Here is a 23878-nt window from a genome sequence, read left to right as displayed (position 1 = left end):
CCCCCAACTTTACATTCTGCTGCTCTGAACTTCCTTCCAAACCAAAAAGAAGTAGAGATGGGTCTGAACTGCAAAGGGTTCCAGCCTGAACCTCCCTTGTGCTAAGGGGTATATTTGGATTTGAGGATTTGGTTTAAGCCTGTCTCTAAAAATAATAATAAAGCAAATCATACGTTCATTTAATTTGCTTCCAAGGAAGCAAAATCAGGCTGCTCAATTAAGGTGATGCTTTTGGATGCAGTGCAGCAAATATTGATTGCAGTACTTTGTGTCTCAAAGGCTCTGCTTTCCTATTTCAGACACAGTTCAGCAAGGTACCTTCTGCAGAAGTCTAAAGGCAAGTCTACACTACAAAATTAAGTCAATTTAAGTTACGTCGATGTACAGCCACAGCAGTCATTAAATCTGTCTTTCATGTTCACACTGCGCTCCTTCTGTCAGCGGTGCACGTCCTCCCCGGCAGTGCTTCCACCAATTTTAATGTCATTGTGGGGCACTGACAGCTGGAGCCCTGCCATATGGGCACCGGGATCAATCAGTGTGCCTCTGAGTGCAGGGCTGGGGCCTTTTACTTATCGTTGGCAACAAATATACATTCTATAAATCATAAACTGCTATAGAACCTGATTAAATGGTGGGCAGAGGAATGATCGAGTAGCCTGAGCACATGCAGGATGGGAGCCACTAACTCATTGGGTCTGATCATCCCATCAGTTGCATGTGCGACTCTCACTGAAGTTAATAATTCTCTGTGATCTAGAACAGGTCACTGGGCCTCTTCCCCCGCCCCAATTTCTGGACTGCAAAATGGGGTTAATATTTACCTCTCACACCGGGGTGTGGTGAAGCATTGTTAATGTCTGTGAAGTGCTTTGAAGATTGAGTGCTATACAAGGGCTGAATAATTCATAGTTACCATTCTAACAAGCAATAATAGAATGGTAGAATAGGGTGTGCAGTAAGTAGTATCATTTTGAACCAATTTCTGCTGTTCATCCTGCACTATCTATTTTCCTTAGAATATAATAAACCTGAACTGTAAAAACCAAGGCCAAGAGTTTTAAACATGGGTGCCTGAACTTAGGCACTTGAATCCTTGTTTAGATACCCAAATAAGTGGCCTGGCTTTCAAAGATGCTGGAACTACAAGAGCTCAATGCCTCTGAAAAAATTGAGCCTCTTATTGAAGTGCCTATTGCAGGCACTCAAATTAGAACTTTTTTTTTTTTGTCCCTCAAATTATGGGACACTCATGTAAGACCATTACTTTGATTTAAAATGGTAATCAAAGAAACCAAAAGCAAAATTGTTTTCTATGTTTGTGTTTATATGTACATGTGTTATGTTTTATATGTAAAAGTATTTTGTTTTAAAAAGTGTAAAGATTGACAAATGGGGGCTGCTGTTGAGATGAAGTAGATCATTCTCTCTGCCCTATGGCAGGCCAGCCCATTCACAAGGCATAGTAGGTGAGTTCAGCCAACTGTGCACACTGTATACAGTGAGTGAGAAACACGTGAGGGTGAAATACTCCCTTTCACCTACTGTGCTCATGATATGCTGTCTTGCTTCTCCTCACATAATAATCTAAAGTGCGTGCAGTCACAACAGGAGGTGTGCAGACTTGTGAGAAATGCTGAGAAGAATTTGCTGAGTGAGGTTTTTTATTTTTTTTTATTCTGTTTTGAAAAAAAAAAAAATGTAAAAAGTTACATGGTTTGTTATTGTGTGAGGGAGAGGCCGGGGAGGACTTGGCTGGGGTCAGCTTTTACATTTTCTTCTTTTGCAGTGAAAGAAATCCTCCTAAAACCAAAAGTCACCGAAATGGGAAGAGGGTTGAGCCATTTGAAAAAACCACCAAACTAATCCGTTTGATCCTTCTTGTGGATCCTTCACATTGTTCTTAGTCTATAGGAAATCATGTCTCCTCCTCCCCATCCTGAAGAATCATTGTTACTTGAGTTCATTAATAGCAGCTGGCAGCAGCTAGGACAGTTAACGTTGCATCAGTGCAGTGCTGCTGCCAATATTTTGAAGAGGGGCTTCTGCAAAAATTTCTCCCCCTTGCATGAGGTAAATCCTGTGACCTGGGTATGAGTAGACAGGCTCGCACTTTAAAGAGGAAAGAGACATTGGGAATCCATTTGTTTTCTCATTTTCAACAGACATGTTTTCTCACAACCGCAGCCAAAGAGGGAGGCAAGACTACTTGGCAAGCAAATTTTATTAAGCGGCATCTGTTGAAATGTTTATATTATCTACCTGAAAACTACACTCATTAGATTGAAAGTAGTGTGCATTATTTAGCCTGAATAGTTAGAAGTGGGGATGGGCATAAAGACCAGGTAGGGAGTCTGGGGTTTCTTTCTCAGGGACATTTTAGAAAAATACCTTGCATTTGGTGCAACCAGCTGTGTGCATGAGGCAAAGTATTTATCCCTTCAGAAGTATTTTTATGAGTCCCAGGGATGGGCCATCTCTGGCAGGGATCACTTCACTGTATTCAGAAAGGAGTGACCCCCGTGAGAGGCAGGGAAATCACTGGGTAGCAAAATTTGAACAAGAGTTGTGTAATTGTTTCCTTTTTAACCCCTTATCTTCACACATTTTCAGTTTTCTGGGTCTTCACCCATGATCATGTTTGGTCTCTCTGCAAAGCCTTTTTAAAAATAGTTTTCATACAATTAAAAAAGCTGCTAGAGTGTAATGAAGTATAGGATAAAAGGAAATGCAGCAACTATGTGAGCCATTTATGAGCCATTCCCTCCCCATGATGTTGCTCTCACACTTGCCCAATTCATGCTTGCTGTGCCCACGTGATCTAGATAGCTGAAATGTGTAAAATGCGACAGCCATGTCAGCACGCAGATTGTACTGATTGGACAATCTGCATGTTCTTTAATCCAAGTGCAAATGGATTTTGATTAACCTGACTGCACTGTAGTAAATTCCTGGGATAACAGGACTTTACTATTCTCCTGCGTACTCTGTTCAAGACAAGATTTATAGTCCTGAGGAAGAATCCCCTGTTTACAGTTCCCAACTCATATACAAAAGGACCTGGATATGTGTGGCTCATTGGGATACTTCTATGATGCAGGTGGAGCTCAGACTATGAGCCTCGTTAAAATGTTTTATCTTTTTGTTCGCCAACACTACTAAAATAGTCCATTTAAAAAAGAACAAATGACGCAGCTCCCTTCAGGGAGAGTGGATGTGTCTGCTATAGTAAGACCCTGGAGTTACATCTAGAGTCTTTATTAAATCCTGATGTATGTATTTTTCCAAGTTGCAACTTAGCTCTCTGGAAAAGAGAACACGAAGAAAGATTTTCTGGCTTTTGATCAGTAATTTGAGTTGTTTGGAAGATAAAAGGTATCCAACTGAACTCTTTCCAAGGATTTGCTATGGGATCTCAAATTCCTTGCTCTATCTCAGTTCAAGCTGTTTTATAAAGTATCGTTGTAAACAAAATGATGGTTTAAGTGAGTTTAGAATGAAACAGAAGGTTGATTTAACTCTTTTGTGGGTCTCTTCCAGCTTCAAACTTTTGTTTCCTTCTCCTCACAATGATAAAATCACAAATAAAAAAGATCTATAAACATAGACTGCCTCTTATAGTGTGTGTGTGTGTGTGTGTGTGTACAGTGCCTAGCACAATGGGGTCCTGAATTTTGTTAGGGCCTCAAGATGCTACTGTAATACAAATTATTATTAAGAAATAACTGGGTGAGAATTACCAAAACCAAAGTCACACTTCTCTTTCAAGATGACAGCTGTTGGAGCTGGCAGTGTTATGCCCACCCTGGCACACATGACTGAGCCTGCACCAGTTCAGGCTACCCAAGTTCTTACCCTTATAAAATTTTGAGGTAAGTTACAAAGACTGTTGCTTCCCAGCAATTAATGAAAATGCGCTGGTATAGGAACCTGTGACGCGGTGTACTTGCCCCGCACTGGAAGTGAAGGGGTTAAGCCAATACTCTGGCAGGTGAAGCCATGCCCCCTGCCACTGCTGGCCATGCTTCAACTGCTGCAGCAGTATAAAGGGGAGCAGCTCAGCTCACTCAGTGTGGGACGCCAAGCAGGGAGGATACACGGTGGAGGTCCAGCCTAGGAGCCAGAAGACCCTGCAGCCGCTCCACACAAGGGCTGCCACCGACTCTGGCCCCTAGGCCTACCGGCCCTGAACCTGAGGATCTTCACTGGCTCGGAGCCGAAGGGCCTTTAGGGGCTCAGACCGCTAGGCCCCATTGCCCTGAGGCTCCCCACCTTGCCCCCTTCTGGAGTGGTGGAGTCTACACGCCCCGAGACAGAGCCAAAGGTGCTTTTCGATTGATTGATTGTCTGAGGACTTACTGCTTTGCATAGCCTATAATTTTAGTCCTGTTCCTGGTACCAGAACGTATCCTATCTAGCTAGCATGCCCCAGCTGTGCTGCTGGATGTACCAGCTGTGCTTAAGTTTCTATTGATCTTAGTAGAAAGTTGGGAACATAGGAGGTGCTGCACAGAAGTAGCAAAGGTTAACTTACTTTTAGATTGCCTTCCTGTCAGCTTGAGGGCTTTGAGATTTTTTTGGCATAGCCTGTGAAATGTCTGCTTCAAAAACTTGCCTGAGGCTTATTTTAAAGTCCTGATACAGACACTTTAAAAACATGTTTAACACTCTTGCTTCCCAGTAGGGCCATATCCAAAATTGTCAACCTCTTGAAGAATTTGAACAATGTACAATCAGGCATTAGTGCTGTTGAGATTCTATGTTGTTTCCTTTCACTTCTATCTCATGAAGTTCTGTACATGCTTGATCACAAATAATAATACAGCTGTAGGGAGGGAGTGGCAGAAATTCAGAAGTCCTTTGTTCCTAAGTCAGGTAAGCACTTTTGAAAACCCCACCCCAAATATAATGAGGGCCAAACAAACTTGTACAAAGAGCACTCCCATTTAAAGGAATCTAAAGCTTTGAGGGATCAATCAACTACATGTTGGCCTTAATATTTTTGGAGACAGATTGTGATTTTTTTTTTTAAACAAGTATTTGGAATGTGCAGAAATGTAAGACCCTGGGCATCTGATGACAATGCATTGCGTCAGTCAATTTTAGCTGCTGTTGCAGCCGCTTCACTGGAACAAGAAGTGCCCAAGTCTGAATGGGGCATGTCTTGAAACACAAAACAAACTGTCTTGTGCTACTCTGCCAATGCTAACCCTTTATAAGGAGCTACTGCCAATGCAATTGGTGTTCTTGGTTATTGTTTTGTATATGAACCCATCCAGGTGGCTATGACCTAAGCAAATCGTGACTATGCACACAGTTTTATGATCCCCCTATTTGCCGGTATGAATTCCTGTGCTCTGTTCAGTTTGTGCACATTTCCCTTGTGTTAGTGTTCAGAGTGAGGACTTTGTGCATGGGGAAGATTCTTTATATTGATAACTTGAAAAGAAAGTTGCCTCTAGAAATTTTGTCAAACTGAAGTCAATGGGACTGTGCACATGCTCAGGGGATTTGGTACATTGCAACCATAGAGGGTATGCAAATAGATTTCCCCACCACTTCCTTTTTAGGTGTTCATTAAACCCACTTTAAATGGAGGCCTTTTTTTTTTTTTTAAAAAAAGCAAAGAAACTGCAGTGTTCTGATGTAACGTATTTTGCTGGAACTTATGTTCTTCTGCTCTAAGAGTAAGAAAAGTAATAAATCCATCTTGTGAACTGTTGTTGAGGAATAAGGATCTCTGATACTGCTAAACTTTCAGAAGCTAAAGTGGAACACCACCACTTAATAGTAGATCACCTAGATGCTACAGGGAAGGGGACTATAGTAATGCACTTCATTCATCAATATATGGACAGTCATTATTTTTGGGTTGGTGAAAGAATAGTAAACATAATAGTTATTCTGTACCCAAAGCATTATAATGAACTTAAAAAAAAAAAAAACAACCCATGCAGCTCAGTTACCTTTTGCCATCACTAGTATCATTTAAGACTATTGGTCTCAGATTGTTCTCCACCTTTTGAACCAACAACATGTTTAAATATTGACCTTGTTTTTTATATTAAAAAAAAAAAAAAAAAAAAAAAAGGCTTGTTCAAACTCTCTTCTGAATCTAAAGGTGGTGGCTAGCCCTAGTCAGCAATGCTACTGCAGGAATCTGGCTCAGATTCAGGTATGCAGGAACTTAAGGCTTCATTTATCCAAAAGCTTGAATCATCTTCACATACATCTGAGTAGTCTTAGCTGGCACTTAGTCAGAAAAACAGAATTCTTTACCAGCAGAATGCGAGAGGTGAAAATGTGGGTTATAGGCATGGAGGATGTAAGATGTCATGGAAGGCCAAGGAGGAGCGGAAATTATGCTTTTGCCAAGATAAAGGAATACAAACAGCTGCATCAGCTCAACGGCCCTGAAAATAATGGCAACTTTGAACCTCTGCAGTCCCTGAAAATTCTGAAGTCACCCACCTGGTTTCACTGGTAGCTGGAGCTTTTGGAGAGTCATTTGTTCCTACTAACTCTTGTATGCCAGCACTACTACAGCCCAACGCCCAGATCCTCAGAGGTATTTAGCTGCCTAACTCCCATTGATTTCAGTGGAAGTCAGGTGCCTAAATACTGTTTGTGGATCTGGGTCCAAATCCTTAAATTCCAGATCAAACTCTTATGGACTTCGATGTGATAATATCTGGGAAACTGTTCAGTAAAAACCTCGGGATGGAGCTGTAGATGTTGATTTTTAAGGGTCTGCCAGAAGCAAAGCTACTCTGATGTATAAAGGTCCTGGAATTGAAAGGCAGTATGCTCCAATATGGGATTCTTAATCTAGGGATTCTGATCCACAAAGGTGTTAGGAACATGTGTCAAGAAGTTACTACCACCCTGTTCCTCTCATTTTGCTAAGTGGGAGAAGGGGTCCAGCAGTAGTTGTGGTGTGGAGAAGAGGTTGTGGTATGGAAACGCCTGAGAACAACGGGTCTAATGGATTTATGAGACAGAGAGCCAGGCATTAGAATTCTAGTCCTGGCTCAGCCACTGCCTTGCTGTGTGGCCTTGGACAAAACAACTTACAGATTTGGGAGGGGAGAAGGGGGAACTGACACAGAAGTGTCCTGAGGATTAACTGATGTTTACACAGTGCTTTGAAGAGACTTTTTGAAAATGTTATGTGCTTTGAAAATGATGCATGTATGAAGTATTATTAATACCAATCCAGTCTCTGCTCCTGTGTAATGTCATAAAGTGTTCCTCGGCTGAATCTGCTGCTTTACAAAACATTTCACACATGCATAAAGGAGACATGATACCCAGTACAAGTTCTAACCAGTTACAGAAGTCTTGTTATCAACTTCTCTCCACCTTTGGAATGCAATGCTGAGAAAGGGAAGGGAATCATAACTTTATACAAGAATAAGTAGGAGAGAGCTGGTCTGACCAGATCTTTGTTGATATGATGCTTATTAACAGCACAGTTAAGATTATATTTATTTTATTGGTGAATTCAATTTTGTATGTGACAGAAGACATACACACACACACACGTATAAAATGGAGCAGCACCTTTTCTAGCACTAATTTGTATGTCCTAGTCTATCTTCTGTAGATATTTCTGATCTCTCTGGTACTGCTGTTTCATTATTGCACAAAGCAGTATAGGAAATGCTGGTGAAAGGCACTACTAATAGATTGTGTGTGTGTGTGGGGGGGGGGGATATAGGGGGATGGTTGAGAGGAGACTCAGGGCTAGTCTACACTTAAAACTTAGTGGCACAGCTGTATCACTACAGCTGGGCCGCTGTAAGAGTGCTTATGTAGCCACGTTATGTCGACGGAAGAGAGCTCTCCCGCCAACATAATAAAACCACCTAAACGAGTAGCAGTAGCTGTGTCAGCAGGAGAGCGTCTCCTGCTGACATAGTGCTGTCCACACAAGCGCTTATGCCAGCAAAATTTATGTCACTCGGGATGTGTTTTTCCACACCTCTGAGTGAGAAGTTTTGCCGGCATAAGTGGTAGTGTAGACAAGGCCTCAATTCACACTAACTGTTTAATATGATGATGAAGTTTACATTTTTTTCTGGTAATGACTGTATACAGTACATTCTGGTTGTTGGTCAGCCATCATTCTGCCAGTGAGCATGTTCATAAATGTCCATTGATTTTGCCACCTTAGGGTAATAGGCTGTAAAGAGCAGCGATTGGCAGATGGAGGGGAGAGAACTGTGCTAGAGGGAGTGAAGTAGTGTCAGTCATTTATATTAAACAAAATCAGGATAAAAGGAGGAAGGCTGAAAAGATATAGAAGTAGGAATATACAGTTACAAACTGTCATGCTATCTGGAGTGGCTCACAACTGGGAGTGCCTACCTAGACTGTCAGAAAACAAGGGCAGACACCCCAGACTGGTGGTATGTTCTATAATTAGATTTCACCAAGCAAACAATATGTGTAATAAATGTAAACTCCTGAATCCCCATAACTGTCTTACCATGGAGTTACAGACAGTCCCCTTAGACTCTCCAGTCTATCTTGCCAGACAAACTGGACTTCATGATAAAAAGTCACTTAAACCTTAAATCATACCACATCAGGTTTTTCCCAGCCCCAAGAGACCGGTCACTTACCCCAGATCAACTGGTACTCCAGATCTTCACCAAAGATAATGCTGGAAGCCAATTCTATAGTAAAATAACTATAGGTTTATTAACTAAGAAAAAAGAAAGAGTTATTGAGTGGTTAAAGCAGATAAAATATATATACAGGCGAGTCACAGTCTATAATTCCAAATTGTAACAGAGATGTAGTAATCTCCAGTTTCCCCAAAAGCCTCTCAGGACTACCCAGAATAACTCTGGGGACCTCTGTCTTCTCGTTCAGTTAGTCTGCTCAAACAGTCCAGAGATATAGGATCTTTCTTTGAATCCATATTTATAGCATCTTCACACAGAAAGCAAGCTGACAGTATCTCTATCCACGTGGGCTTTTCTTTTGATTACAATGAGTGAGGAATTCGCTTAGCTTTTTGACCTCCAACCACCATGCATAATGGCCACTAGCTTTGATATTAGCATTTTTTGGTTAAAGCCCTTAAGTCCTTCATTAGTATTTCATGAGATTTCTCTGAAGGGTTATTTAGTTGCTGCGCCAATATAGCTCTTTGTGAAGATGCTCTCTACGCCAACAGGAGAGCTTCTCCCATCAGCCGAGGTACTCCACCTCCCTAAGAGGTGGTAGCTATGTTGACGAAGAAGCCCTCCCATCGAAATAGCGGTGTCTACACCAAGAGTTGGGTCAGTATAACTGCATTGCTCAGGGGTGTGGATCTTCCACATGCCTGAGTGACATAGTTAGACTGACAAGTTTGTCGTGTAGACCGAGGGCCTGCCTCAGGGCAGACTTCAAGAAACAGGGCACAAACCCCAACTGGTTGTGTGTTTTATACTTAATTTTCACCAACCAAAGAAGAAGTCTGAACTCCTTAAGCACTATTAACACCCTTAACATGGAGTCAGACAGTTCCCTTGGGTACCCCAGTCTATCTTGCCACCAGGCAAGCTTGCCTTTGTGATAGATGATCCCTTACATCAAAAATCACATCAATATTCCAGTTACTTCCAGAACCAAAGGACCGGTCATTTACACCTGTCACAAAAGTACCCTCAGTTCTTTCACCAAGACGATGCTTATAGCCAATCCTGTAACAAACTAACTAAAGATTTATTAACTAGGAAAAAGAAATTGGAGAGAGATTTACGAGGTTAAAGCAGGTAAACGTACACAAACAAATGACATATAGTCTTAGGTTCCAAAAGGTAATAGAAGCTGCTGTGATATGCAAACTTTCTATATCCTTTAGAGCTAACCTAAGCCAATCAGCTTGGGGATCCCTTGCTTATGCTTAGAAATATTGCCCCCTCCAAATTCCAAGCAACCTAGTGATAAAATTATTTTAGGTCAGTGATTTTTATTCCCTTTCTACTGAAGCTCATGCTGATGGGATGAGTTCATGTGCAGGTGGTCTCTTCTTGGAGAGGAAGGGAGGAATGCAATTAACAAAGTTTTTGTTCTTTGATGTTTCACAATGGTTCATCTGATTTCAATGGGCCTTCTTGGTGGGCAGGACCAGCTTTTTACATTAATCGAAGCTTCTTTCTTATTTGGTGAATTACAGAGGTTTACAATGCAAACACTCAATATAACTTTATACCATGGGATACAGATGTTTAAGTGTGATCAATACATGCAGCATCCTGCAAGCATTTCATCAAGTCTAAACACATTTGTATCAACTTAACATCTATTTTAACAATACTGCACACAGGCGAGCCACATTGGTTTCCAGCGATGCATTTGTCAGTGTTCAGCAAGGCCTAAGGGCCTTGGCATGAGCTGGCACCCTGTCTGCCAGCATCACACCTTCATTTGGACATTTCTAAGGATGATTCTTGCAAGGCAGCTCTGGATATCCAAACACCCTATGAGTATGACTGTGGGTGGCTGGAGCCCTTGGTAACTTTCCAGAACCTGCGGCTGGTTTTGACTCCTGAAATGCAGTACTGCCTTTCATCAGCAGGGGGAGTGAGCTGGCAATGCCAAAGAAAGCAGGATCCTGCAGAAGGGAAAAATATAGTTCCTGTACTTCTGATGGCAGTTTCCTACTCTTGTGCTTTTTAGTGATGGATTCATCAGACTATCACTAGGGGCACCATCTTCTGATTGGAGTGCCTAAAGTTAGACACCAAGCTAAGTTGCTAGCCTGATTGTCAGAGGTGCTGAGCACTACACAAATCCCACGGATGTCAATGGGAGTTGTGTTCAGCATCTCTGAAAATCAGTCCACTTTTATTTAGGTGCCTAACTTCAGGCACCTAAGTTTGAAAATGTTGGCCTACCTGCCCAGAAAACAGTACCACTGCTTTTAGTGGCTGGCACTTGGTTGGTTTGAACTGAAATCCCTAGTGCTGGAGCCCTTTGAAACTCAGCTGTTTTCACTGCAGCATTAATGCATAAGCCATTCGCAAGCAAAGAGACTGTTGGGCTTGGTTCATTTCTTGTGGGAAGTGAAAGACGTACCTCAGGAAATAGGCTTCATATTTGTATTGGGAAATAACTAGTGGAGTGGTGCTCTCCTTCCCTTAAGTGAAAGCCCTATGACCACTAATAGTGCATCAGATGCCTCTTGCTCATGACTTACAATCCCAGGGACTCGACAGTTCTCTTTGAAATGTATCTATTTACCCAGTTTGTCTGAGATACTTCTGTTGTGTCTGTCTCCTAAGTGTCCAGATACCAAGGTGCTGAAATTTGTCCCTGGAATTACCAGAAACAGCATAGATTACTGCTTGTGTCCTCTGTGTTGAAGGCATGAAATCTTTCTCAGCAGCCTTAGTTCTTAAGTACCCCTGAAACTAACTGGGCTCAGTTTTTTGTCTGGATTTTGACAAAATGCAAGGCTGTACTTGTATTAGGGTGACCATGCATCCCATTTTGGCCAGGCTTTTTTTAAGTCCTGTCCCAGCCGTCCCAACTTTTTTTGGCAAAAGTAGGCATTTGTCCTGTTTGCTCTTGCCAACCTGATCAGTTGGCAAGAGCAAACGGGACAAATGCCCACTTTTGTCAAAAAAGAAAAAAAAAAAAGTGGGGTGTGGAGGAATGTGGGGGGAGGGGCAAGTGAGGATACCGGCCCCTTGCAGGGGAGTAGGCAGTGCTCGGGCGTGGGTAGGCAGAGCTGGAGTGAGCAGTGATGTCAGTCCCCCACAGGGGGTGGGGAGGCAGTGCTTGGGTGAGTAGCAACCCCAGCCCCATGTGGGGGACAGTGGGATGGGGAGGGCTAGCCCCATGCGGTATCCCATTTTCCCTTTGGGAAATATGGTCACCCTAACTTGTATTCATGAGCTTCATTCAATCCTTGTCTGTGAGTGTTGTGGGATCCCAACTCATAGTTTATGAAGTTATCGTTTGGTGTCTCACTCCCATATCCAAAGCACCACCAGCTAAATAACCCTGTAACTTGAGGTCTGTTCCAGGATCAGAGATTATGGCTGAGCAGAGCACTTCTTGAAACTATTCATTGTTGGATTTCTCCGAGTTTCATTGAGCTGTAGTTGGAGAGTCCTTTTGCTTGTGCTGTTGTTCAAGAGGCTCTGGTGAAAACAAAAAGTCCTCTTTGATATGCCCAGCCAGTGAGCATACATCTGGTGGTAGTCCCTGTTGTTCACCTGGACAGTCTCTGCTTGCTGTCATAGCTACTCCAGCTCTACTTAAGGATTAGCCAATAAAGGGAAATGTAAATAAACTGAGCCTATTTTAACACTGAATATGCCAGATTTGTTCTAGGTGTGTCATTTAAAGTTTAGAAGTAATTTGGGGGATGGTCAGGGTGGGTCCGTAGATGAACTAGAGTCGTGATGAAGTCTGGAAGCTGGAGCTGAGGGTGAGCATTCACTCTCCCTTTCACACTGTGATTGGTTCTGCTTCGGCCCTTGCTGACCGATCATGCATCCTGGGACCTGGAACCAGGGCTTCCACATGGGGGGGAAAGGGTACACTTTACCGGGGCCCAGAGGCCCTGGGGGGCCCAGCCCAGGCTGCAACCCCCATGGGTATGTGTGTGGGAGGGGGTCCGAGTTACAAGTTTGTACTGGGCCCGAAAAAATTATGCTTGGGCCCTGCCTGGAACCAGTTATGTTAGGCTCACCAGCAAACTAAGGATTCGAGTCACCAGACTTCGATGTGCAACCACAACTGGTGCTGGACTTGGATATCTTCTGCAACAGCTGCCGCGCTGGTAGTTTACTCAGGCAGTCCTAACCACTAACACTTTTGCACAGTAGATATAAGGGGGGTAACCACATTAGAAATATGCTGTATAGCTAGTACAAGCTGTTACATAACTAGTGGCCTCAGTTGCTCTAATTTCTGCATTTGATGATTCCACAAGAATTTAAACCAAGCGCGGGTTGCTTGGGTTTGGATTAGCATGCAAGCAACTTTGTCTCCTTATTACCTTTCTTTTTAGTTGTGGCTCTAAAGGCTCTAGACTGACAAGACATTTGTAAGGTAAATAGGCTTACAGGTGAAAGAAACTTAGAAACAATGGCAAAGCCTTTGTAGGAGCAGGCAAAACCCATAGGAGGTGTTTTAGGTCATAATCCCGTGAGGTGCTGAGGACCATTGACTTCAAGAGTAGTGAAAGTGCCCAGCACCTGTCTGGCTAGGATAATTAATAAAGAAGAAACATTTCCTTTATTTGTATTAAGAAATCAAATGCTGCAACAAACTCTTGCCTGTCCTACATTCCACTAAAAAGCTGATGTTATCAGAATAGCACAGAATACAGTTTCTGACTGTGGCATGAAGCTTTAAACAAACTGCTGCTTTCTTCTGACTGTCCTCTATCCCATGAGCCAAAAATGAGCCCTGCACCAGGGGGTTCTCTAATTTTTTTAAATGTGTAGACTATATCCTAATAGACTGTTTCATAGATCCCTCCCTTCTTATCTGTGATGATGTGTACCATGCATCCTCCAGTTCCCAATCATGTAGCTCCTTATGGCAGCTAGAGCAATTGCTTACCTGGTAAAGTTACATTAGAAAAGTATTTAGTTATTTAGCTGTCTTTTCACAGGACTTACCAGGTGGAAATTAGGAGAGCCAGCACCAGGTCATCAGCTTTCAGACCATCACCAAGAGCTCCATGGACTGTGAGTAGTCTATAGACTACAGCTTTAGAACCATGGTGTGAATAGGGTCCGTATACGAGAAGTATACAGTATACAGCAAGAGGTGATTCTGACGATCACTGTGTCTCACCAGAAATGGTATTCTGTACAATTGCTCTAATGGTACTTTCAGCCAGATGCACCCCAGGAAGTGGGCTCAGACCATGGCAGCGGAGAGTCCATCCAAGGGACGTTTGGAATGCTGCAAAACAGTCCCCACCTCTCCTCGGGGGTACCAACAATGAGCCATTGGTGCCACAGAAGTAGGTGATGGTGGCTGGGGAAGGCCCTTGTTCGTAGAACCCCTCATTGGACTTCATGGGTGTCTCTTTTACAGAACCCCAGATGGTACTGCAAGAGCACCTATCATCTCCATTGCCTATTATTTCTATTGTGACTTTCCACCCTGAGGTGCCTTGAGCCAAGCTCACAAAGGAAGGTGCAATTTGGACCTCCCTGTGCTAATTAAAGTGAACCTCGCCCTATGGAAGTAGTTCATTACCCAATTTTCAGACTTGACTCCAGCCACTGGAGAATTGCCGACGTAAGTGTCTTGGTGCTTACCTGCTCCCTTTTCATTCAGCACTATCACTGAATGTTTACACCCAGCCTGCAATTGGCTTCTACCTTATTTATGCCTAATTTATAGCGTGCTAACCTCGAGTTTGTTTATATCTAGCAACTAAGTTTATGACTTGTTTGCATTTCATTTATAGTTTGTTTGCACCTACTTTATTGTCTGTTTATAAAATCTGACAGGTAGACATTTTATGATGTTACACAGGACCTTATGGATCAGAACAGGAGCTTCATGCACATTCAGGAGTGTATGTATTTCTGGGTTTTGTTTGGCTGAGCTACTGAATAACCTGCTGTGTTTGTGGACTGGAGAAGCGAACCATATATTTTAAGAAATGGAGAAAGAGTGAATAATTCCATATTAAGGGTTAAATTGTCCAGTCAACAAAAACCCACTGGAGGGAGTGGACTAAGTTATTATTTGTATTGTAGACAATATTGACTGGAGGCTCCAATCAGAATCAGGCTCTCATTGTTTTGGTCTCTGTACAAATGCAAAGTTACAATCCCTGCTCCAAAGACCTGTACTAAATGAAGACCAAACACAGTTAGCCAAGTCACAAATATTTGCAGAAGAAGGGGCTGGAGGGTGAGGGCAAACAGTGATTGGAAATATATTATTACATTTGCTAGTTAAGTGGTATGTTAATAAATGTTTTGCAGACAAAGAATTTAACTCCACCTAAGTATAGGGAAGTTGGCTCAATGGGATCATCAGGCTGCTCCGAGGCACCGTTTGCACTAAGCAAAAGTTTTATGGGTCAAGCAATATTGCCAGGTCACATGATGTTATTTGGAATCTCATGGTATTTGTTTATTCTTAAAGCCCCAGTTTCTGGGGTCAGGTGATCATGTAAGAATCTCCGCTCTGGTTTAAAAAGAAAAGTAAGTTTTTAGCCTTCATGGTAGTAGAGAAAAGCTTAAAAATGTGAAACTTAGTAGCTCAGAAGCAAGAATACAAAATGTGTTAATTTAAACACTTCCGTGATTTTTTAAAGCCAATTCCTGATTTTTGGAGGGGTCTTTCTCCTGATTTTTAATGCTTAAAAATGCTTTTTTTAAAAAATCAGCATGTGGCCAGGGTTAAATGGGGGAAGTTGTGTGGGAAAGACAGGTAGAATCTTGAGGTGAGAGAATGCCCCCTCAGAACAATTTAAAAAAAGCTCTCAAACTAAGTAAGTTTTAGAACAGAGGACCCAAAAATCTTCTGTGGCCTCTTTATGCTGCCCTAGCAGGGTAAAGGGGCCCTAGAGAGAGAAATTCCCTCGGGAATTCTCCAGTTTAAGGAGGGTTCTCTGCTTGGCATATATCTGGTGCAAGAGGTCTAGGCCAACCGGCCTTGCAGCCTTTACTATAGGGCCATGCCAGGGGACATGAGGAGTGTGGCTGAAGTGCACTCTGCTCCAGCTATTCTCATCTGCCCATGGTTTGTAATGGAGTTATGGGGAGTCCAAGGGAAAATCTGAGGAGCCTTAATTATACTTCTACATGTACTGAGCAGGTCTCTGGGCAGCCCCAGAATTCAGGAGAGAGAGAGGTGGCTGAAAGCCATCTTTCCCCACTTTCATTCCTGTGCCCAGCACATAAATGGGGAAATAGAGAAATAGGGCCCAAGACTATGATCTTGAAAGGTGTTGAGCATCCATAATTTCCTTTTATCTCAACAGGAATGGCAAATGCTCGGCACCTCTCAGCCCATAGCTCAGAAGAAACAGAGTTTCATGATACGTTGAAGGGGGAAGCTGTATCCTGGTGGCCTGACCATCCCCTGTCAATAACAATGACCCTTCTCCTGAAGCTGCCCTGGAAAACACAGGTACGTACTCTTCCTGTCAGCATAACCAATCGTGTCCAAAATAAATGTAAATGTGAAAACATCAGAAATGCCTTCTCTGCGCCCCCGCACAGGGATGTAAAAATTAGTTTAATCAAAAATCCATTCAAACGTTTTAAAAATAGAATGTTTAAACTGTTAAATGCTTTTGGGGGGGAGCAGCCGCAGCTGGACAGCTCTGGCTGGCGGGGAAGGACGGAGCCCAGCGTGGGGAGTAGTTGCAGCTGGTCTCACCCACCAGTGCGCTGACTCCGCACCTCCCGCATCCCCGTTCACAGGGAGCCAGCCCAGCTGCGGCTACCACCCTCCCGCTCCACGCTGGGCTCCCTGCTTCCCCACCAGCGAGAGCTGCCCCGCTGCTCTTGCTGGTGGGGAGCCAGCCCAGCTGCTGCTCCTCTCTGCCCCCCAGGTTAAACAGTAATCAGCTGTTTAAACGGTTAACCTTTTACATCCCTACCCCCAAAACAACTGGAACAGTGGCCAGAACCTTACTGATATAAATTGGTTGAGCTCTGCTGATTCATTGTCTCTCTACTTTTCTTTTTAAAAGGCTAAACCAAACACAAAACCAAATTTAAAAATGTAGTAGAGATGAACCGAACCAGGGGACTGATTGTCATTTTTGCCTTCTGACCCTGTTGATAAACAAAACGTATGCTGATTTTCCATTGTGCCTCTTGCACCTCCTAGTACTTCTCCATTGAGAAGGTGATTAGAGTCAATGGTTGTCTGTGTTGCTCTTCCTGCTCCTGAATGCTAGGTGGGATGGGAGCTCCCATCTAGTTGTCTTGTCCCCTGCTTCAAAGAAGCATTTCCTTTTTCTTTGGCTCCCTAACCTGTAGGACGAGGGAACATCTTTTTCTTCTCACTTGCTCCGCTGCCTGATGGGCTGGGAAAGGAACTTCTCTTCTCTTTCCCCATCATAGGGGAGATGATGGTGGGGACTGGGTGGGTTGGCGGTGTGGGAAAGGGATTAGTTCTCTTTCTCCTTTCTCCTGAGTGTGTGGAGGGAACATATCTTGTCTAGTGTGAAAAGTGCCATGAAAGCAGACGAAACTGATTCATTGCTCACACCGGTGTAAATTCTGTTGGGCCCAATTTTTCCACTGTCTTGTGCTTTGTGTAATAATTTAGATCTGTGAAAGGTGGGTGTAAGAAAAAAAAATGCTTCCAGTGATGAGAATGAGTGGAAAATTCTGACTTGGCAGCATTTTTCACTCACTTTGTTTAACTGTGACAACTAAGGTGCAGGGCAGTAGAGAATCAGCCCCACAGATTAATATGGAGTTACTTATGGGTGGACACGAGAAGAGAATCAGGTCCTTTGTTTTTAAGGTTTCCCCTGAAAGAGGTAAGTAAGTATTAGTGATGACCTAAATCTAAATTCTTGGTATTTGGGTCCCAACTCTAGTAAGCATGGGAACTGGAAAGAAATATCTGCACTTTGACTGAAAAAATAGGAAGCCATCCGTAACCACAGCAGAAATAAAACTAATTACAATACAAAATATGCAGTCATTAAAGGAAAACATTCCACTGCCTGCATGGTGTCTACTCCACATGAAGAAATGAAGTTTGAACACTGACGTAGGTATTCCTAATCCTGCTTTGATAACTCCAATTTCCACACACAGTGAAGGCTGACAGATCACAGGCTGTGATTAAAATAAACAGATTCAAGTTGAAGAAGAGGGAAGTGAGTTGTGTTCTTGTGAAGTTTTGGGACAGAGGTCTGGAAGAACAGATCTTAGGAACAGTCCTGAGTTTTAAAAAGAGGAAACAGAGAAAGTCATAATTACTGACCTGCTTCATTTGTTATTATACGCTGGCATGCTGGCTAAAGTAAATAACGAGATTTGTAATGGCTAAAAGAAGTTCACTTCGGTCACTAATAGAGAGACCAAAATTACATACACATAAAATAGTAATTAGTGGTATTAAATTTGGGTTCCCAAGTTTAGTTTCAAATTGCTAAAATGATTAGTTGCATGTTACTAAAGGAATAGTGAATTGTTAAAGGCTGTTTTCCTGTCCTCTCTTCATGTGTTTTTCTGTGGGAGGGGAGATCTGGCTCCTTATGTTTTTGGTGAAAAAAATGCTTTGCCTGTGTTACAAACCCCACTTTCAGTTATTAAAAAGGAAGAAATATTATATTGATTTTACTTTTCATCATTTGGCATGCTTTTTCCATTTCACTGTCCTTAGACAATGAAAATAGACTAGTCTTTTGGGTTTCAGGCATTAATACAAAGTGGCAATTTTGGGCCTTTAAAAAAAAAAAAAAAAGATTTAAATTAAAAAAAACCCCAACTTCATTCGTTTTGTTTTTTAATTCATAAACATTTCTATATCTATTTTATTTTTATTTTAAAAAGCCTTAATTTTGGGCATAAGCCGTCTGTCTGTCTCTCTCTCCTCGTGTGTGTGTGTGTACTAGTTTTACAAGTGGTCATACTTATTGCATAATTATTAGTCCTCATGCATGTTGTGTATGAAATGAAAGACCAATTGATTTTCAGCAGTAACCCACACTACTCCATTTAACATACTAACAAATTTTGTGTGCATATCATTTCAACTTCATGAAAAGCTGTAGTACTTGTGAGCCTGATCCTGTGAGAAGTTGAGTCCCCCTTCTCAACGCTTTGAGGTTGCTCAGCGCCTCTCAGGAGACATTTGTCTTCTTGGTGGATCAGGCCCTTTGAGAGCGACATAAAATAATCAGAAACAGAAAATAGCTTTATGTAGGGTAGCTATGCAGCGAAATATAGCAAAACAGGAATGGTTGGTGGAAATTGATGTTTTAGGCCCTGATCTCTCAGTAACTTCCATGTGGCTGGATCCATGCACCTGCGCAGACCCTCACTGAAGTCCATGTAGGTGTGAGGAGGTGCCTGCATGGAGTTAATTGCAGGATCTGGGCATGAATGTAACTTGAGATAGGCTTGTATAGCACAGGTCTAAGGGAATTAATTGGTGGAGTTTTGGCCTGGCCCCTTATAAAGTGCAGGCCATCCTTGATGCGTAGATCTAGACCTGAACTTTGTGGATGCTCGAATGCGATGTTTTAGTTATAAGCCAACCTTTGGTTTAACTGGCTGTTCCCTTCATTTCCTGCTCACCTTTACCTAAAAGACACATCCTAAGACACCCCTGCTGAATGTGGGCTTTTGGTTTACTTTTCAGTTCTAAACCTGACTCTGTTGTGACTGCAGTGAAGAGGCCTGCAAGCATTAGTTATAAATCCTGAAGGGGTACTGTAACTAAAATCACTTTAACTGCGCTGTTAGCAGTTGGGAGCCAACTCTTGGTGTGTACGCTGGGAAGGGGGATTTCAAAATTAGCTTTTTTAGCTGCTACTACTCATTGAACAGAAGTTTTCATAGAACTATCCACTGGGATTCCAAGATCTCTTTCTTGGGTGCTAACATCTAACTTAGAACCCATCATTGTACATGTATTGTTGGGGTTATTTTTTCCAGCGTGCATTTACATTTCACTTATTAATGTTGAATTTCATCTGTCATTTTGTTGCCCAATCACCCAGTATTATAACATCCCCCTGTAAGTCCTTGTAGTCCGCTTTGGACTTAACTATCTTGAATAATTTTGTATTGTCTGCAACTTTGCCACTTCACTGGTCATGGTATATGATCCTGGAAAAAGCTAGATAAGAGATTTTTTTGGGGAGTCTGGTGTTGAGGTTGTAAGCTAAGAAATTTCTTTTGTTTCTGGTTCCTCCTGCATTTGGAGAAGCAGGATCTTGGGCATTCCTTGCAAATAAACAAGATTGCATCAAAATAAATACTAGAAACCATCAATTTCCACTCCTGAGTGGAACATCCCCACGGCCTTAAACTTTGACTAGCTGGTTCAACTAGCTAGCTGAAAAGATGCAACTTTCAGATTGTTATGCTGGCCCAAGCAGGTACCTTTTTTCCTATCAATATGTATGTGCGATATCATACACATCGACACTCTGAAACCAACCAACTGGATGAAGAAATCATTCTCTCAACAGTTGTCAGTAGACATACATGATAGGCTGCAATGAATTCAAAGATGTTATGACTATGGTCTATCATATAAACCATGTACTTTTGTACACACTGGAACACTTTTTAAAGGTTTTTTCTTTCCCTTTGTCAGGAAATACAACTGCCCGATCCTTATAAAGCCATATCTCATACAAAGTCTCAACAAAGCTTTACAAATATGTTAGTAGCTCTAAATAGTTGATGTGGACTGACATTGGGGAGGAAATGCAAGACTTTAAAACCTTGATATTCTGTATGAAATGTGTCTTTTTTTCTAGTGGACATTTCAACTGTGGGTATCTTCAAGTTCTGTTTCTTTCGGATGAAGGCAGGGCCAGAAGAGCAATGACCATTCCAATGACGTTTCATTTCATTTTTTCCTATTTCTTTTTTCTATATGAAAGAATGTATTTAAATTGCTTTTGGTGGCTTTATATAAATTTAAATAGCTTTATATATTTTTTTTATGATTGTAAAAGGAAACCAAATATAATTTTAGCTCTTTCGGCATTCCTTATTTTATGTCTGAAAGTTGCCAGATGACTGAACAAGTGAACAGGTGTTTTCCTGGTGCCTGGTTTTCATGGTTTTACTGTCATCAGTGCATTGAATGATTGGTTTTGATTTTCTGAGACATGTGATTAAAAAAAATATTTTTCTAACACAAATAAACTAAAATTAATTTCCAGCCTGAGGCTGTCTCTATACTAGTCTTTTTTTTTTTTTTTTTTTTTTTTTTAATTTCCCACCATGACCTTAGCTAGTGTAACTCCCTTGCTGGTAGCAACATTGGAATCACCAGACAGAGCTCTAGATGGCTACTAATATTTTAATCACTCTATTGTCTAATCCCGCTCAGAAGTCTACTCAACACAAAGACTAAAACTCAACCAGCAGCCAGCATCTTGTCGATGTGGGTATATGTTATCTTAAAAATTTAGTTTTGTTTCGACCCGTGTTTACTAACACAATTGTACATTGTAATGTAGATGGGACACTAACGTTTGTTCCGGCATTTTCTTTGTCCTAGGGATGTTTTATTCCTAGGCTGTAGCAGAGGGTTAAACATTACTGGCAATACATTTTTATGTCCTGCTGTCCATACCAGAATTTACAATCCAGTGAGTTAACACCTCTTAATTGACACTTGCTAAAACATGTGAAGAATGACCTGAAGAAGAGCTCTGTGTGTAAATTTGAAACCTTGTCTCTCTCACGAACAGAAGTTGGTCGAATAAAAGATGTTACCTCTCCTACCTTGTCTCTCTAATGTTTAAAACGTGGCAGTTCATATGTAGCCTTCCCCCCGCACCTCTACCCCCCCACTAGAGCTCTCCCTGTTCCCACCAGTAGTTGAGCTGTACCAGTGTCAGCAGTTGTGGAAAACTTCAGAAGAAGGATACTGTAGACAATGTCTGAGAAAGCTGAAGTGCCTGAGTCACTTCTGAGCTGTACATTTGGGATGGTGTCCACTTTAGCCCTGTCTAGATGAGGCTTTGGTCTACACTACCAACTTATGTCAGTATAACTATGTTGCTGATGAGGTTGGAAAATCCGAGCTTCTCCCGTCAACATAGCTACTGCCTCTCAGGAAGGTGGAGTATCTATACCGCTGAAGCTCCCCTGTTGGCATTGGTAGCATCTTCACTAAGCACTAGACAAGCACTGGGATGCTGACTTGCTGTAGAATGAGTTTTTTGTCTGATCTACATTAGCACTTCCTAAATTTTTACTGAAATCAATGTGAGACCAGTTGCTGAAACAACTTTCCATAAAGGGTTTTCTGCAACAGGTGGGAGCTCTACCTCAAACATAGGTTAATGTATAATGGAATGGATCAGCTGGTGCCCTCCATGCTGAACTGTTCCCCTTACAACTTTTTCAGTTGCCCATCTTTCCTGCTCATAGGTTTTATTTTCACAATTTAGGGAAAGACAAAACCATTATGACCGCAAGAGTGCAGTATGGGCTGAGGGGAGCATATACAGATGCCAGGATATACCAGAGGGACCATCCAGACAGCAGCACAGAGGAAGATCCCCAAGTCAGATGCACTCCCTGTTCTACTAAAGTATGGAGGCCTCATGCTGTATCTGTAGGACTATCCATTTTGTTACACTCACTGCTATTTGCCAGGTGCCAGACTACAGCTCTCAGGAGTATTTCACTCTCTTGCATGAGAGATTAATTTTTGTGGGAGCAAGATGTTGGAGGGAAAATGTGTCCTGTCTTATGGCTGGCACTTATTAACATCTAAGATGGCAGCAGCAAATATACTGGAAGTAGGTTGGGCATGTCAAATACTCAATATATCCCCAGGTCTTCCCCTTGCCTGTGATTAGATGTGATCGCATTGAGCAAACTAGGATTAAAGAGAAGGTGAAGCTGTTGCACACACAAAAATTGTTTCCTATGTCTAATGCACTCACAGGCACACGGAAAAAATAGCAAATTGAAACACTTCCAAAAAAGACAGGTGTGCAAATTGTTCCTTCTGAAAGGAGGTGCGATGCTGCTGTTTAAAAAGCTGCTTTCAAGCAGGGTTTATTTCATCACTTTTCAGAATGTAAATATTGTGTTTTCAATGTAAACAGCTGCAGGACATCTGAGAACAAGAGATCAGAATATCGCAGCCCAGGCTGCACTGACCCCATAAATCAGGCAACATTCACCATTTCATCCAGTTAGTTTTCAATGTACATTTGACTGCCCAATTTACAAAATCAAAAAAATTTCACCTGTACATTTTGGACCATTGTACTTCTGCTTTTTGTCAACGTAATGGAGATGTGAATACATGATGAATAATGCAGCTCTAGCTGCCAAATTTAGTGGGCAAAACCTGATTTACTAGTCTTACCCCATGTTCATTCCATATGGGCAGCTACTGGGGTGTCTGTGGGAAAAGGGGAGGCAACAGGGAGTGGGGTGCTGGGTGTGATCACTATATAGAAGAAGTTAACTATTCATGGATGGTGAAATGTTGTGGGAAGAAACAACTTCAGCTTCTGGTTCCAGAAAGAGTATTCTCCTAGCAAATGGTACAGGCCGTATTGTATTTATAAATGGACAAATAAAAAACACAGGGGGTAGACTGATAAATTGTATTTCCCTGCACCTTAATTGCACTCTTCTTTGCTGGTGTAATTTAGAATGTTAACAGAAAATAAATTATTGCATAAAGAAATTAGTAGAAGTTAATGTGAAGAAGCATTTCATAGCTCTTGTCATAATTATTTCTTTACAAATTGCAATTTAATTCTACCACACTGCACATGGCAATTTAAAAAACTGGACTCCATTGTACTTGTTGCCATTAAACTATTATAGTTATGGGCACTTTCTATATATGTTACATGAATAATGAAATTATCTCGCATGAGATCCCAAAGGTGTCCCAAATAAACAGATGTGAAAACCTATAAGTTAAATACATTACATAATATCAGTTCCCAACACCATGTCCCAATTAAGCAAATATCCCTATTAGCCAGACCCTGATTAAATGGAACCAACTGTATTATGTTTTTTTAATGCTTTTACCTACAGAAGTACTACCAAATATGTAGATCTATCAAGATATAATATCTCAGTACAGTATCTGAGAGGACCGGAAAGCTTTTAAAAATAGACAGCAATGATTTCTTTGGATGCTTTCATCAGTCTGATAATGACTAGACAGAGAAGAAAAGGATAAGAGAACA

At 41.8% G+C, this 23878-nt stretch overlaps 1 long non-coding RNA gene across 1 annotated transcript; it reads left to right on the top strand.

Annotated features, from left to right (window-relative positions):
- The first annotated feature begins 4198 nt into the window (after positions 1-4198).
- On the top strand, positions 4199-20858 carry LOC137148998 (uncharacterized). Its single transcript, XR_010918639.1, has 3 exons — positions 4199-4324; positions 15971-16119; positions 20453-20858. It is a non-coding gene; the product is annotated as an uncharacterized lncRNA (long non-coding RNA).
- The last annotated feature ends 3020 nt before the right edge of the window (positions 20859-23878 follow it).

This window comes from Emydura macquarii, unplaced genomic scaffold, assembly GCF_026122565.2.
Source record: "Emydura macquarii macquarii isolate MOO-44397 ecotype Brisbane River unplaced genomic scaffold, CSIRO-AGI_Emac_v2 contig_705, whole genome shotgun sequence".
In the NCBI taxonomy this organism is placed as follows: Eukaryota; Metazoa; Chordata; order Testudines; family Chelidae; genus Emydura; species Emydura macquarii.
Note: the sequence above shows the minus strand (reverse complement) of the source record. Positions and strands in the feature narration are given on the sequence as shown.